The sequence below is a fragment of the Pongo pygmaeus genome, chromosome 8, assembly GCF_028885625.2.
Source record: "Pongo pygmaeus isolate AG05252 chromosome 8, NHGRI_mPonPyg2-v2.0_pri, whole genome shotgun sequence".
Taxonomy (NCBI): domain Eukaryota; kingdom Metazoa; phylum Chordata; class Mammalia; order Primates; family Hominidae; genus Pongo; species Pongo pygmaeus.
In genome coordinates this window covers 10,516,926-10,534,751 of record NC_072381.2, presented here as the reverse complement: position 1 = coordinate 10,534,751, position 17,826 = coordinate 10,516,926, and the positions used below count along the sequence as shown (strand labels likewise).

Sequence of the window (17,826 nt, the reverse complement as noted above, 5' to 3'; positions counted from 1 at the left end):
TGTCTTGTAATTATTCTCAAATATCCTGTGGCAAGTGTATTTCCCAGGAAGTAGAGATTGAGATAGAGACATGAGTGCAAGCAGTTTATTCAGGGGCAATGCTTGTGAAAGATAGAGGAGAGAAGCAGCAGAACTGGGCAGGAAGAGTGTTCAGACTCTGTTGTAGATCTGACATCGGAGAAGAGAAAGGGAAGAGGAAACAGGATCAGTCAGGAAGTTTTAGACAACCAGGCACCTACAAAAGTCTAGGTCAACTCAGTAGGAAACTTAAGCCTCAGGACTGGCCACTAGAAGAGAACAAAGTTGGACAAGAATGGCCAAATCCTAGTGTTGTGGCCATGTTCAGCCATTGGCTTAGGGCTATGCGGGGTGAGTGGGAACTCAATTCCAGTGCAATGGCAGATGCCCAGATCATTGCCGCTAGAGGAGGTTGGGGAACTGTACTCCTTGGGATTGAACAAGTCCTTTCTTGAAGGCAAACCCGAGTGCACCTCTGCGGCTGCCACATGCCCCTCTTCTTTCCATTCCTCCTGTTACTGAGTCAGAGCCTCAGAATTTTCACTTGCATTACTGTATGTTATCCTAACTGGTCCTCTTGGTTCTATTGCTTACCTCAGATTCATTCCATTCTAAGGGACAAATGTAGAAAAGTAACGCTCCTCTTAAAATAGGTCAAATTGTAGGCTAGGCATGGTGACTCATGCCTGTAATCCCAGCACTTTGGGAGGCTGAGGCGGGTGGATCACCTGGGGTTGGGAGCTTGAGACCAGCCTGACCAACATGGAGAAACCCAGTCTCTTCTAAAAATACAAAATTAGCCAGGCTTGGTGGTGGGCGCCTGTAATCCCAGCTACTCTGGAGGCTGAGGGAGGAGAATCACTTGAACCTGGGGGGTGGAGGTTGCGGTGAGCCAAGAAGGCACCATTCCACTCCAGCCTGGGCAACGAGAGTGAAACTCAATCTCAAAAAGAATAAGAAAAAAAAATAGGTCAAATTGTGATAATCTCACAACAGAACATACAAGGTCCTTTTTTATTCCTTACATGCCTGGCCATACCCAAGCTCCCTCAATTGTTCTTCTACCATCTCTTCCGAAGAAATGTCCCCTGATTCTTTCAGCTGGGATTGCTGACTTTTGCCTCTTTTATTTTTCCTTCCCCCAATGGAATATAGGCTCATCTAAGGAGAAAGTGCATCTTTCATCTGTGTAGACCCATGCTGAGCTGACTGGAATATATTATTTTAATAATATGTATATTGAATGAATTATATAAAATGCATTAGTATGATATTTAATTGAAGACTGTCTCAAGAGAATCTGCAAACTCTAATTTTAGGTTTACAATTAGAAAGAAAATTTATTGGATCTACCTCATAATAACTGAATTTGTTAAAAACTCGCATTAAATAACTGAAGATATAAAACATGTTTGTTTATATGTAAGGTGGGCAATATATTTAGGAATCCAAAAATGCCGGGTTTAATTATCCATGCTTCTGAAAATACATAATTCACATAAATTTGATTCTATAACCACTATTCAATTTTAAGAAAATGGACCATGTTGTCGTGGTCTCTGATAATAACATGCTCCTTATCTGCTGTTATTTCTGCTGTTACAGTTCCTTTCCAATTTGGGTCTTGATTTCTGTCGAGAAGGACCATAAGCCAAGATAGGCGCTCTCTAGAAGAGGCCTGGGTAGGTTTGGTGTGTCAGGCGAGACACAACGAGGAGGTGAAGCCAAAATGCATAAAACAGAAAAAATGTCTTACTTACAGATTCCAGGGAGGCCAGGGTGCTGTCGACGGGAGGTCTGGAGGCAGCAGGTATCTCAGCCAAGGAGTCGAAGCCAAAGAGAGAGAGCTTCTGGAACTGGGGCTTCACTAGGGCCCGCAGGCATGCTCCCTCAGGGGAGGTTATGCATTGATTGGTTTAGAGGAAACACATGCAAAGAGGGACGTTATTGACAGGACTCTGGTGTTGATCATTAGGTTCAATCATGGTCAGCAGCTGTGGGGTGTGTTGGGGTTTGCATCAGTGAGATGAGGAACACGTGGGCTGTATAGCAAACATGACACATGGCAGGACAATCTTAACCAGGCCGAAGGTGATGAGACACCACTGGGTTTCAGACAACTTATATCAGGCCTAAAAGTGGATGCCAGCCAGGAGCGGTGGCTCACGCCTGTAATCCCAACACTTTGGAAGGCAGAGGTGCACAGATCACCTGAGGTCAGGAGGTCAAGACCAGCCTGGCCAACATGGTGAAACCCAGTCTCTACTAAAAAATACAAAAATTAGCAGGACGTGGTGGCGGGCACCTATAATCCCAGCTACTTGGGAGGCTGAGGCAGGAGAATCGATTGAATCTGGGAGGTGGAGGTTGCAGTGAGCCGAGATCACACCACTGCAATCCAGCCTGGGCAACAGAGCAAGACTCCATCTCAAAAAAAAAAAAAAAAAAGAAAAAAGTGGATGTTGAGGCAGTGATTCTATGAAACCAATGTATGGCATTATCTTTACTTGCTGCCATAGTAAGCATTGGCAATATTAATATTAATGTACCAAATAGCTCCGGATTCCTCTTAGGCTGAAAATTATTTGTTTTCAAACAAATAAAACAAAAACCTCAATGAACTTCTTTAGATGTGAAAGTTCCAGGTATGTGGACCTGTTTTGGAAGGGGATTGGGGGCAAGTGCTGACTGCTATTTCTTGTATAATGAATAAATAGGATTTTTTAGTCAGGAACAAACAAGAAGAAAAAAGGAGTGGTCAATGAGTCAAAGAGAAGCTCCATGGAGATAGGTGGTCAGAGAGAACTCCCAGGGTCAGGGTGGCCCCGTAACAATATTCAATTTTGAGTTCTGGAAGGTATTTAATATAAAACACTGCATCCTCCCACCTGTAAATGTCTATGACATAGCATTGTGCCAGTTATATGTCAGAGAATAAAGAATTTAGTGTTCAGAATAAGCACTGAGTGGAGCCACCAAGGGACGGTGGGCATGTCATGATGAAAGAATTCAAAATCCAAAGCGATCGAAGAAAAACAGGACTTCAAAGATGGAGATGAGGAGGAGCCTGCATCCAACTCCCAGTTGTGTGCTGGAGGGAGCTCCTGCTTGCCCATGAATATTCTCAGGAATTTTGTAAGTCTGATGTTAAACACAGCTATTATTAAAACTGCAATGAGATATGGTCTCAGGCTGGGCACGGTGGCTCACACCTGTAATCCCAGCACTTTAGGAGTCTGAGGAGGTGGGTGGATCACATGAGGTCAGGAGTTCAAAGCCAGCCTGGCCAACATGGTGAAACCCCATCTCTACAACAATACAAAAATTAGCTGGGCATGATGGCAGGTGCCTGTAATCCCACTTACTTGGGAGGCTGAGGTAGGACAATTGCTTGATCCCAGGATGCAGAGGTTGCAGTGAGCTGAGATTGTGCCATTGCACTCCAGCCTGGGAGACTGAGTATCCATCTCAAAAAAAAAAAAAAAAAAAAAAAAAAGACATCATCACACCCCAGTTAAAGGAGTTTATATCCAAAAGACAGACAATAACAAATGCTGGTGAGGATGTGGAGAAAGGGGAATCCTTGTACAGTTTTGGTAGGAATGTAAATTAGTGCAACCACTATGGAGAACAGTTTGGAAGTCCCCTAAAACACTAAAAACAGAGCTACTATATGACCCAGCAATCCCACTGCTGGGTGTGTACCCTAAAGAAAGGCAATCAGTATATTGAAGAGCTATCTGCAGTGTTGCAGCACTGCTCACAATAGCCAAGATTTGGAAGCAACCTAAGTGTCCATCAGTAGATGAACGGATAAAGAAAATGTGGCACAAATACATAATGGAGTACGTTCAGCCACTAAAAAGAGTGAGTTCCTGTCATTCACAACAACATGAGGGAAACTGGAGATCATAGGTTAAGTGAAATAACCCAGACACAGAAAGACAAACATTCTGCAAATAAGTGAGAACATTACCTATCACTTTACATCTCGCTTATTTGTGGGATCTAAAAATAAAATCAGGGCCAGACGTGGTGGCTCATGCCTGTAATCCTAGCACTTTGGGAGGCCAAGGCAGGCAGATCACCTGAGGTCAGGAGTTCGAGACCAGCAGAGCCAATGTAGTGAAACCCTGTCTCCACTAAAAATACAAAAATTAGCCAGGCGTGATGCTGTGTGCCTGTAATCCCAGCTACTCGAGAGGCTGAGGCAAGAGAACTGTTTGAACCCAGGAGGTGGAGGTTGCAGTGATCTGGGATTGCACCACTGCACTCCAGCCTGGGTGACAGAGTGAGACTGTGTCTCAAAAACAAACAAACAAAAATTCCCAAAACAATTGAACTCACAGATATAAAGAGTAAAAAAATGGTTACCAGAGTCTGGGAAGGGTAGGAGTGGGGTGGTGGGGAGGCAGGGATAGTTAATGGGTACAAAAAAAAGTTATAAATAATGAATAAGACCTGTTATTTTACAGCAAAACAGGGTGACTATAGTCAATAATAATTGTACATTTTAAAACTACTAAAGAGTATAATTGATTATACTTGAGCACCTTAGTGTTACGACCAAAACCCTTAGTTGTTTGTAACACTGAGGATAAATGCTTGAGGGGATGGAGACCCTGTTCTCGATGATGTGATTATTATGCATTGCATGTCTGTACCAAAATATCTCATGTGCCCCATAAATATATGCATCTACTATGTACCCACAAAAATTAAAAGTTATACAAGCATAATTAAATAAGTTGTATTAAATAACAGAAGTAACAAATCCTCAGAATATCACTTTCTGATTATTTTACTACGTTTTACCATTATACATGCTCTGAGGTTATTCATGCATAGTGTATCCGTATGGTGGCAACAGTATATAGGGGTGGGTGATGGTTCACCTATGGCATTTGGGTAGCGTGAATTTATCGTGGTGGGAGTATTTACACCATAGGCACTGGCAAACACTACATGTTGGGCTTTCTGGTTGTGGGGAGCCAGGTTGTTAAATAGTTACCAGTAACGGTTGGCCACTCCCCAACTCACGCACATGAATATCAAAAGATAAGGAGGTATATTATGTGGCCCAGGACATGATGAAGAAGGAATTAGAGAAAAAAAAGTCTCAAGGGAGCAGATGGCTTCTAAGGGGAGCTGAGTTACACATGAGGTTCATGACTTCCCTCTGCACTTCCTTGCAGGGCTCCTGAATCTTCACACAGAGCTCCATACCTGTGCTGTTCATGCCCCATAAATCCGAGTCCATCTGTTTCAGTTCTGGTATATGTTATTTCTAATCTTTACTTCTATTTTGGATACAGAAGTGACGTACATATTTTTTATCCTTTCCTGAATCTATTCAGTAATGTTGAGATAAACTATTTCTGACAAAGGAGATGATACATCTTTATAATCATACTGGTGTTTTTTAAAACATTATATCGGATTCATAGTTTTATCATTATCTGGCTTTAGATTACATCCCAAACATCATGATTGTTAATCTAAATCTTCTTTGATTATGTTAGGCAGATAGGATAATAAGAGAGCTCCTAACAGATGTTTCATTGTTGGAGCAGCAGTGTTCCCGCCTGCATCATTTCTTCATCTTTTATTTTCCCAGTTTCTTGGCTAAAGTCACTAACAGCTTGCAAGTTCCAGCCTGTGTTGTTTTCTGGCCATGATGAAAGCAGGGAGGCAGCTCCAGCTTCCTTACAGCATGAGATGATACATTGAGTAATTCTCCTGTTTTGTGAATCAATGGTCTAGTTAGTATAGGGGTTGAGGGTGTGGGTTCTGGACCCAGATTGCGTGAATTCCTTCCAGTCCTCGTCCTGCCACTTTTGAGCTGGATCACCTTGGGCGTCTCTCTCCACCTGAGGTTTTGTTTCTTTGTCTGTAAAATGTGAATAAGGATGGTATTTACCTTATGGGTGGATTAGATTTCTGTGTCCGCCAGAACAAATGATGAGAAACCTGTTGCTGAATCCAAGAGAAATGTATTGTCTCAGAGTTCTGGAGGCCAGAAGTCCAAACTGCCGGAGTCAGTGGGGGCACACTCCCTCTGGAGGCTCTAGGGGAAATTGTCTTTCATTCCTTGCCTCCTCCAGCTAATGGTGGTGGCTGGCATTCCTCAGCTTGTGGCTGCATCACTCCAATCTCTGCCTCCATAGTTACACTGCTTCTTGCTCTTCTCTTGGCCCCCTGTGTGAGTCCCTTAAAAGGACACCTATCATTGGCTTTAGGGCCCATTGACTATTTCAGGATGATCTCGAGATCCTTAATTATATATGCAAAGATTTTTTTTTTCAAATAGTGTAACATGAATGGGTTCTGGGAATTAGAACATTATATATCTCTTTGGGGCACCATTCAACTCACTAAAATGGGGTTGTAAAGATTCAATGAGTGAATACAAGTAGAATAGCTGGAACAATTTCTTGCCTATAATAAAGGATTATTAAATATTTCTCCTTCCCTTGTCCCACTCTCCCTCCTTTTCTTTTCCTTCTCCCTTCTACTTTTTTTCCTTGGTTTTCTTTTCAACTTATTTTTTGAAGGCTTCTCATTTTCTTTAAGTTGCCATATTGAGTCCCAAGTCTCAGGATTCAGTTTCCACTGGGGTCTTTCATTGTTTCCCAACAAAAGGTAACCTCTGTTTTGATGTTGGGGTTTCTGGAGCAGGATTCTTCAAGTTGTACCAGTTGAGTTTGAGGGAGCATCTCTCCTGTCCCTGTTCCAGAGACTCTGTCTGATGGCCTGCCTGAGAATGCCTGTCTTCTTGGCTGTCTCACCTTTTCAGTCTATTTTCCAGGTCCTGGACCTACTGGAAGCTCTAGGGGAAATTGTCTTTCATTCCTTGCCTCCTCCAGCTAATGGTGGTGGCTGGCATTCCTCAGCTTGTGGCTGCATCACTCCAATCTCTGCCTCCATAGTTACACTGCTTCTTTCTCTTTGGTTGGCCTCCTTTGTGAGTCTTTTAAAAGGACACATGCCATTGGATTTAGGGCCCGTTGACTATTACAGGATGATCTTGAGATCCAACTCCCAAATTCAAAGAATAAAAAGAACTCCACTCCCCACTAAAAGAAATCTTAAAAGCTGATCTCTCCTTCACAAATCCATGGGAAAAACATACACTCCTGTGCTCCAGAATGGTCCTAGTCCTAGCATTGCACAACCTATGCACAATTTACTGATCTGAAAACAATCCTACTGTATTTGCTGTTTCATGCATTTACTCATTCTTTACTTTACATAGCAATTATTCACTGTGCATGAGTTCTGAGTTTTCAAGGGGTTATCTAGACACTTTACCTGACATTCATTTTGCTTTAAATAAAAAAAAAAAGACTTGAGATCAAATTTCCTCAAGGGATCACTCCCTGCTGCACAGAAATGACTTTGCCTTAAAGTAAAAGTACATTACCTGAGGACTATAATGCATTAGGAGGGATTGTAGTAACAACAAAAGAATCTGGTAGGATTAGCTCAGTACAATGCTGTATTGCACAATATTTCCAAGTTTAGTCATATTATACTACATTGAACTTTTCAGTTTATTGATTTTCTGTACATTCTTGTTAAGATGATGTAATAGCTGTTCAGAAAAGTTCCAAATTGAAAAACTCTAGCTAGGAAAGTAACTCTCATAGATCTACTAATTAAATGTCCTTTCACTGGGAGTTAGGCTCCTCTATTCTGTATTAATTTTGTGGTCTTACAGGAAGTTAATGCAACCTGTTTAATGAACAGAGAAGTGTGATTCACTTCCTACATTCTGGAAGACAGCTTCAAAAGAAAACTTTTCAGCTTCTTCTGTCATGATATCAGCAGGATATTAGTTTTCTGTAAACAGTGATAGAAGCCTCAGAGTCCTGCTAGGACTTCAGAAATTAGGACGGAGTATTTTTCTTCTCCTTCCAAAGTCATATGCTAGTTGTGATATTCTTACTGCATTTATGTTTATTCTACCAACATCCTAGGAACCAATGTTTGAAATAGAGGCCTGATCCTTTGCCATTGTAACTTTTAGAGTATGGCTCAGCTTAGTAGCTAAAAGCAATTGAAGTTCATTTTTCTCTCTTGTTCTGGAAGTCTGGATTCAGGAAAAGCTATGCAGGCATGGCACTGTGTGCTGTTAGGATTCCAAAGTCTCTTGATTTTTTTTTTCACCTCTGCCACCCTCAACATGTGGCTTTTGCTTCATGGCCCCAGTTAGTTGCCCATGTTCCAGCCATCCAGTCTGCATTCCTGGGAAAAGGAAGGGGCAAAAAAGACATACTTTGTCCCTTCAAATATACTCAGTGGAAGGCACACAGGACACATCTGCTAATACTTCATCGACAGGAACATGGTCACATGATAGCGATTTTTTGTGAAGGGGAAATGGAGTCTTTGCTTCTGGAAACTATATTCTCAGTTTGTCATTAACCTTTATTTAAATCATTTTAAAATGTACTTTTAAAAGTTGTCTTTATTATTTTTGAAATGGAAAAGAAGTGATGTAGTAAACAATGCAATAATTGCAAAATACAAAAAACAAAACTAAATTTTTCCTAAAATTCCAAGAAGCATCGGCAGTAGTTTAGGGTAAATACTTTCAGTTTAATTTCTTTATAATAATTTCAATGTAATATATAATATATATTATGTAATATATAATATATTTGCTAACGTAATATATATTTGCTAACGTAACAAAACATATTGAATTTATTTCCATGTTGGTATCTACATGTCTATGACATTCTTCTTTAAGGCAATATAGTGTTCCATTGTTGGGCTGTACCATAATTTCTTTAACAACATGGCCCCTATTCATAGTTTGTTTTTTTTCCCTACTTTTCTTCTGTGATGACGTAGTCACATTAACCACGCATGCACAGATGTTGCTTTGGTATTTGTTAACACAATGAAAGGTCTGAAATTTTACCTTACTTCAAGCCAACAAGTTAGCCTGACACAGCTTCCTTGATGTCAGCAGAAGACTCCAATCTCCTGCATCAAACAGAAAGGATTTTATCACTCACAGTACCGTAGCCAGCAGAGCTCCATGCTAACACCTTCCTTTGGACATCATTTTGACTGCAGGACCAGGCAGCTTCTGCTTATGCACTGGGTTTGTGTCAGAGTTGAGGAAGCCCAAACCTAGGAAACCCCAATCTTTTAAAAGGGCCACCATCAAGCCTCTCCCATCTTTGCCCCAGAGGGAGCCATTATCTTTATCATATTGGTGGGCAAACAAATCTGCCTTCTCCTGGAAACAATCTGTCTTCACCACACAAACATCCCTGAAAAGATAGTCTGAAGCAGAAGTTGCCAGTGTCTCTGTTTACAAGATGTGCACAAGTACAGAGATCCATGGAGAACTGTCTCCCAACAGTATGGATTCTCTCACAGCAAAGAGTTCTGTGCCTGTCTTGTCTCATTGTCACTTCCCTATAGGTAGCCTCTGTCAGGTTGTCCTCCCTGAGATTCTGGCTTTCCTGATGAACATCAACGACATCATGGACTGGGTGACAGAGAAGGCAAGCCCAGGAAGTCTTCTTTTGTGAACCAGTTTAGAGTTCCCTGGACTAAATCACACCACATTCACACATAATATGTGCCAGAAAACCAACTAACCAACCAACCAACCAACCTCAAAGTTCAAGGTGAAAACATCTACTCCCACACACAGCTGTCTATCCATCCATCAGCATGTGCTTAATGGCTCTCTTCCCTGGGTTTACTTTGTGGCAGGCACCATACTGATAATGCTATCCATTCTTGGTATTAGCATAGTGATATGGTTTGGCTGTGTCTCCATCCAAATCTCATCTTGAATTGTAGCTCCCATAATCCCCATGCGTGGTGGGAAGGAACAGGTGGGAGATCATTGAATCATGGGCGCAGTTTACCCCATACCATTCTTGTGGTGGTGAACAAGTCTCACAAGATTTGATGGTTTTATAAGGGGAAACCCCTTTCAATTGGTTCTCCATTCTCTCTCGTCTGCCACCATGTAAGACATACCTTTCGCCTTTCCCCATGATTGTGAGGCATCCCCAGCCATGTGGAACTGTGAGTCCATTAAACCTGTTTTTCTTTATAAATTACCCAGTCTCGGGTATGTCTTTATCCACAGCATGAAAACGGACTAATTCACATAGAGCATAATAATACATAAAACAGTTCCTCTTCTGTTTGAGGCTTAGTTATATGTTATGCAATATTTCAGATTTACAGAACATTTTACATTTACAGAACATGAAAACACAAGAAGTCAAATATAGCTTGTGAAATATATTCCAAGACCAATTTAAATGTATCATCATCATCATTATTATTAGAGGCATATTTGCTGGTTTGTTTTGTTCCACTAATGCTCATAATAGAAGCCACTTATAAAATTGTTCCTGAGAGTGCCTACTTAATTAAGATTTAGATTTTCCTTCTTTTCTTATTTGGTTAAAATATTATAAATCAGAATCATGTTCTTCTCTCCTTTTCAGGCACACGCTCATATTTAAATTCTTATGCTTGTTGAATTTTTCCTTCTACAGGACTTCAGTTTTCCATAACTGGAACATTTATTTATTTAGACCAGCTTATCTTTCTAGATAACTCACATACAGATGATTAGCTTTGTTTTGCTTTCCCATAGAATTGCTGAGAAGCATGTTTTATCTTTCTTATATGGCCACATCAATGGCAGTCCCTCAGGATTTACTTCCTCTCTGAGGTTTACTGGATTCTTCTAAAATAATTGTTCTCAAAGTGTGGTCCCTGGACCAGCAGCAAGAACATCACCTGAGAACTCGTTTAAAATACAATTTACAGACCTACTCATGCCACAATTCTAGGGATGGGATCCAGTAATGTGAGCTTAAACAAGCCCTCCAGCTGCATTGAAGGCTACCAACCCTGTGAGAACCACTCTCTAAATCAGAGGATCTCAACCTTGCTCATGCAGGAGAATTACCTGGGGAGTTTTAAAGAAATATTGATGCCTGGGTCTTCACCCCAGAAATTCTGAATTAATTAGTCTCAGGTGAGGCCAGAGAATTAGGGATTTTACTAGCTCCCTAGGTGATTATAAAGTTCAGCCAAGGTTGAGAACCGCTGCTCTAAATCATTCATAACTTCACATTATATTTGCCAACTCCAGGTTCTTTGAGTTTTTTTCTTTCCCTAAGGGGCTATGCCATATGAGCAGATAGCAAGGCTCTAGTGAATTAAATATTACCTTGTTGTGAGTGGATTTAGATATTAAATGAAATGTGACACTGCATCTTATCATTTCCTTTGGTTTTGTTTATCATACATGATGAGCCTTTGAACTTGAAGCTGAATTAATTTAATGCAATGTTTCCTTTTGAATCTGTTGGATTTTGTGTGTTTCAGGGTGACATGCAAAAGGAACATCTAAATGCTCTTCCTGTGATCTTTGGGGAAAGCACCCGAGTAGAAAGAGTGTCCACGGTACATTATCCATGTAAAGTGAGTTTAATCAGTTGGAATTGATTTGTTTAAGTTACACTTACATATACAAAAAGAAATGTTCCAGACTAAATAAATTCAGTATTAAAATTGCCTTCACACTCCATACCTAACCAATTTTTATCACTGTATATGCTACCAGTTAGTTGCTACTTGGGAAAGAAAATGTGATCCTTCAGCTAGCAAATGAGGAGAGACAGTAAGCAGTAACTTCTTCTTGGTTTCAGGGGAGAGGAATAGCTTAGGAACCTTTCCAGACATAGATTAGAAGCACTCCCAACTCACTTTATAATAGCCAACGAATCATTTTCTCCACACTCAGCCAGGTGTTTAAATCGTACCTTTGTCACACAAATATTAACCAGTGATATACTTCTTTTCATCTTCAATCTTATTTTATATATGGAGAGAGCTCGGGAGTGACTGTCCTTTGTGAGTCAGGTTTGATACTGGGAGATCTGTAGATGTCCTTTGAAACTGGGCATCCATAGGTGTCATTTGGATGAGAAGATTCTAAAATATTCAAGGCCAAGTGACAGCCTTTCGCCACCTGAAGCTAGATGGACATATTCACTGTCACATGCAGCAAAGCCAGAATGGCTCCTGGGGTCTTGACTCACAAAGCTCTGTGGTGATGGCTAACTGACCACAGTGTTCCAATGTGTGAGACTGGTGGACCAGCAGCAAAAGCACGACTTGATTTCATAACAGAAACAAGAAATCAAGGACAAGGAAGCAGAAGGCAGATATCAACTGTTACAGTTTGACAATCATGAGCTCTTCCTCTGATTCTAGACCTGAGCAAATTCTCAAACCCAGAGCCCTTCTGTTGAAAGAGAATCTGAGGCCCCAAAGGAAGAGCGCTGATATATGACAGAAAGCATATAGAGTACAACTTAACTTCTCCAGTCCTTCGCTAAGGCTGCTTAGCAGACTATCCTAGGGAGAACTTTGATAGAAGACGTAAGAGTTCTTCTGCATAGATTATGTAGCCTGATAAATGCGAAGGTTTTATAGCTATAAATAGTGGATCTCATGATTAATTTTATGTCAGTTTGGCTAGGGTGTGGTGCCCAGTTTTTTGGTCAAACACTAGTCTAAATTTTGCTGTGAACGTATTTTCTGTATTAAATTTCCACATTTACAATTAGTTGACTTGAAGTAAAACATATTACTTCCCATAATTTGAGAAGGCCTCATCCAATCAACTAAACACCTTAAGAACAAAAACTGGGCTTCCTGAGGAAGAGGAAATTCTGCCTCAATACTGCAACATAGAAATTCTACTTGAATTTTGGGGCTGCCCTACATATTTTGACTTGCCAGGCCCACCATTGCCTGTGTGTATCAGTTCCTTAAAATCTATTTCTCCTCTTATCTATCTTTTATCTGTCTGTTCATCTACCCACCCATCCTTCCATCCGTCCATCCATCTATCCATCCACACTATTTGTTCTCGACAATTTTGACCAATACAGTAGATAAAAATCTAGGTAGGGTAGTGGTGGTAGAGAACTACAGGATTCTGAAGCTGGGCCATATACTTTTTTTTTTGAGATGGAGTCTTGCTCTGTCACCCAGGTTGGAGTGCAATGGCACGATCTCGACTCACTGCAACCTCCGCTGCCTCCCGGGTTCAAGTGATTCGCCTTCTGCAGCCTCCCGAGTAGCTGGGACTACAGGTGCCCGCCACCACACCCGGCTAATTTTTATATTTTTAGTAGGGAGGGGGTTTCACTATGCTGGCCAGGCTGGTCTCGAACTCCTGACCTCGTGATTTGCCTGCCTTGGCCTCCCAAAGTGCTGGGATTACAGGTGAGAGCCACCGGGCCTGCCCCGGCCATGTAATTTAATAGGCAATTACTAACATGCTACAGGTCCCTAAGAGATAATGAAGACTCAACCAGGCAACACGAATCAATGATGGCACCTGAGTTATTCATCATGAGCTGGTATTGGCATAACCCTAAGTCATAAAGTGAAGTAGGCACAATAGTGATCCATTATGCGGTGCAAATGATTCATTCAGAATTGGTTCCAAGCAGGTCCTGAGAATACACATAAGTTACAGAAACAAGTGGCTCAGATTCCACGTCTGATGTCACATTAATGCCTTACCTCACTTTACACCATTGCCAGCTGATAGGCAGGTGAGCTTGTTTGTTAATGCAAGGGTACAAATAGCTGCTATTGCACTAATGACCTATCGGGGTGCCCTTGAAATATGGTGATTAGGAGAAATCTTCTCAGTAGCAGTGCTTTGAGTAGTACGTCTGATCATGTGTTTTGTTTGGAGGGAGAAGTTTTCCGAGGTAGGAATACACATGGACTCCAGGGAGTGTTGAGTGGCTTGGAGAGGAGAGCTGAGGAGAGGTATGTGGATGGACCTATGACATGAACACAATGTGTGCAGAACACTGTATTGCATGTCAGTGGCCACCAAGGAACACCTATTCCCAAGAAGAGGCTGGAAACCAGATGAACAAGATGTCTCATTTAGGTGCCTCTGCTCTCACGGCCCCTTTGTTTGTTCATAAACAGAGGAGTCATGCTGGCAGGGATGGAAGCATGGATAGCCTAATTGCCATCAACTGCATCTCACCGAGCTTATTCTAGCTGCCATTGCTGCTGAAAGTCCTGCCCCTACAATCCCTCAAGGAGACCATCTGGGCACTTGGTGACAAGCTGCTAACATTAGACACCATCCACCTTTCTATGATTCATCCTTATTGAGAATGATCCATATCTTAAGTATGGCTTTGTCTCCCTTGACTGCAGTGACTGAGCCACACTGTCAGACAGCTGAAGGCATCCACTGTACACCAAAGGAGGTAGGGCAGTGGACATATGACTGTGGGTTCCATTGGTCTTCCCATAAATGGCTCACCAGAAGCTGACACCCTAATAGAGAAACAAAGGAATCTTCTTAAGGGCAAAGCTAAGCCACAGTATGGAGAGAATACCCTGTGAGATGGAGTGCTATCACACAAGATGCTCTTATATGGTGCTGTGTCACTGACAGTTAAAAGCCCGTATCTGGGAACCAAGGAAGGAAACAGAAGCTGATCCTCTCTCTATTAATTCTAATCAAGTCACTTGGAGACTGTGCTTGCCATTCATGCAACTCTAGGTGTTTCTGGATTAGAGATCCTAGTTCCTGATGGGAGGGGTATACTTCCTTCAGGGGACACAAAAAGGATTCCACTAAACCTAAGTCAATTACCACAGGGCCATTTGGGTCCTCATGTCAGTAGTAGAGGGACAAAAAAAAAGAATTACTATATTGACAGGAGGAATTGATGCTGATTATCAGGAAGATAGAGGGTCACTCCTGTAGTATAGAGGCAGAGAAAAGAAAGTCCAGAATCCATGAGAGTTACTGGAACACCTCCGGATGCTTTCATGCCTGGTGACATCTGTGAGTGGTCAGTTGAAACAACCACAGCCAAGAAGAACATGATGGCCAGGGGATCAGATTCCTCCGAAATAAAAGTCTAGGTCATCTTGCCAGACAGATAACCTAGACCAACAGGAGCAGAGCTGAAGGTTGGAGCAAATTGGAATGAGTAGTAGAGGAGGAAGATGATGAATATCACGTGTTGACTCTTAATGCCATAGCTTATCCCATGAAACCTCCTCCAGCTGTAAAAGTTTATGGTTTTACTTTTGTGTGTTTGTCTATTTTTTAGAAGTTGTGTCTGGCTACTCCCTTGCACCAGCAGAGACAGATGGTCTTAACATCAGCAGAGACAGAGACAGCAGGACAACATGGCCTTAACATGGAGCATAGGATTGTAAATCAATAAACTAACACTCTGGAAAATGAACAATAAAATTATTATTATATAATTACATATAAAAATTGAAATGCTATATAAAAATATAAATTTAAATAAAATGAAAAAATAATAAAATTTGTCTTTAAAAATGTGTAATTCATTTCCTTTTCATTTCACTATTCAGAAAAGTCTAAGTGTTCTTATATATCCTGATGTATAAGAAGCTATGACCCCTATCATGACTATATCCTTCTGCTTAATAATGCTGATGATTAAAAGTTCATAAAGTTTCATCCAATCTGCAGTCTTAGACTCTATCTAAATTCTTCCTCTTATGAGCTATAGTAGCTTAACAATTGATTAGTATTCGTTTTATTTTCATTCTGTGTTTGTACACTGTTATTAAACTGACTTCTCTCATCTCCAGTAAGTAATCTTAATTATTAAGCAAAAGTGAAAAGACAGTAGATTTTTGTTCTGGGATTTTCGTTATTAAAAGTTGTTCCAAGTCCGTGTTTCTGTTTCTTATGTAGACTGTTTTAGGTGCTGAGAACCTAGGATTTTATTTTAAATACTTCTTAAAATCTTGCAGATACTTCTTTCTGCTCCCACTGCTCTTGGTATATCCTCTCTCCTGAATTATGATAGCAACCCAGTAGCTGGTTTTATTGTCCAGAGTCATCTCTGTCTCAAACCCAGCCTTCGTACTGCTACCAAAGTATACTCTTATATAAAAAGAAATCTGAAGGCGCTGGTTTTGTGCCATAAACTTTCAGGGACTCCCACCATCCTGTAAATTCCTCCGTGTTTTGACCCTAAAATACCTTGTCACCTTCATCTGCTACCATAAATTACTTCTCCCTTTTATGTCTAAAAATGTTCCCAGTATCACAAAGGATTGTTTCAGTACCATATCCAGACACACCAACTATATCGTAACTGTCTCTTCCTTGTTTGCTTTTTCAAGGGCAGTTTCTCCATTTCCTTTATGAACAATAATTGCGCACTGGATTGAGCCATATCTTGGAAAGATGTTAGCGTGCCAGTAGACATTCTTGATACTTAAAGCCTTGGATGAGAGGCAGTCAACATACAATTGGGAAGAATGGACTTGTGACCAAAGGAGTAGCCAGATATTATAGTAGTGTGTTTAATTAATCAGCAGTCAAGAAGATCCAATGTGAGTTTATTAACTGGGTGATATGAAGATCCAAGCAAACCATGGGTTAGAATGGGAAATGGAAAAAGGGCATGCAGAAATCCACTCCTGAGAGAGGAGCTGCCGTTCTTTATCCTCTTTATTTAAGTAAGAAGGTACAAGATCTTGCCCCAGTGGTCAGGCAAGACTAGGGAAAGGAGAATGAGAGAGGGAGGCGTGTGAGGCTGAGATGCCTGAAGCTGTTCCAACTGGACCAACTCACATTTTTAAAGGCAAGTCTTTTCAACAAAGTCCTCTAAATGATCCTCAAAACCAATGAGCCAATTAGGCAATGGAAGTAAAGATGGTATTTTGGAGTTTGGTATATCCGATAAAAACCCAACCAATATTTGTAACCTGTTTATATGGCCATTGGTTTTGATTTTTTGTTAAGAGATAAAATTGCTGAGATAACCAGCTGCTCTTTGGCCAAAGACACTGTGTGGTCCAAGCTCAGTAGCAAATGACCAACATCCCCAGATGGGCTCAGTCACCTGCAGCCTGTCATGTCAGCACAATTGGCCATTTACAAACCAGTGGGGGTTTCTTAGGAGTTTATCTTTTAATAGAACCAACTGCCTGGAGTTGAATTGTCTGGGCTATAAATAGAGAAATAGTGCACAGGATAGTTTCACCATTAAAGAGAAGAACATTAGATGGAAAAAAAGAAGCATCTTTTTATATTACTGCTTTATAGGAACCTGGGTAGAGTCTTTGGAATTTTTACCCAGTTAGCTTTGCAACTGAAAAAGAAAATAATGGTTAACAGTACCAGCATGTTCCAAATACCTAAAATCTACCGAATGTCATTTTATAATCTCTGGAGGTCAGAAAAAGAAACCTCAGTGGGATATTACCCTTGTCAACCCTAATGGTAGTACAACAGACTGATAATCTATAAAGCAAAACACCGTAGTAACCTCCTGAGGTTACTAGCAGGTGGAGCACGCTCTGTTCTGCAGAAACCAGCTGGGTACAGTTCAAAGCATTCACAAATTCTTTATAAGGATGCCTTGTGTTACCAGTAGGGCCAAAAATGTCTCAATCAGTGCACATTTCTATAACAATAACCAAACTCTTGGCTAATATGTTCCTGAAATGTGCAGTAGACTATCCTCACAATTTTATGAATTAGCTGATGTGAAAGATTAGGAATTTTTCATTTAAATCTATCTAGCAGTGATATGTGTCCAAATGACTGGGTCAATCCAGACTAATTTTGTTTTTGCTACACTGCATACATTCTCACAGGCTTATTTTTGAAGAAAATTGAAGTCACATATTATTCCTATCAATTTGTCTCTGTATATTTGCCGTATTTACTTTTTCTGATAAAATTTAAACACTGATCAA

General features: G+C 40.8%; 1 long non-coding RNA gene across 1 annotated transcript in view; it reads left to right on the top strand.

The window, feature by feature from the left end:
- LOC129006662 (uncharacterized) overlaps window positions 1-15,309 on the top strand; it is a 72,520-nt gene extending 57,211 nt beyond the window's left edge. The window contains exon 3 of the long non-coding RNA XR_008492046.1: window positions 15,186-15,309. This is a non-coding gene — a long non-coding RNA (uncharacterized LOC129006662). The remainder of the gene's footprint in view (window positions 1-15,185) is intronic.
- Window positions 15,310-17,826: the final 2,517 nt, after the last annotated feature.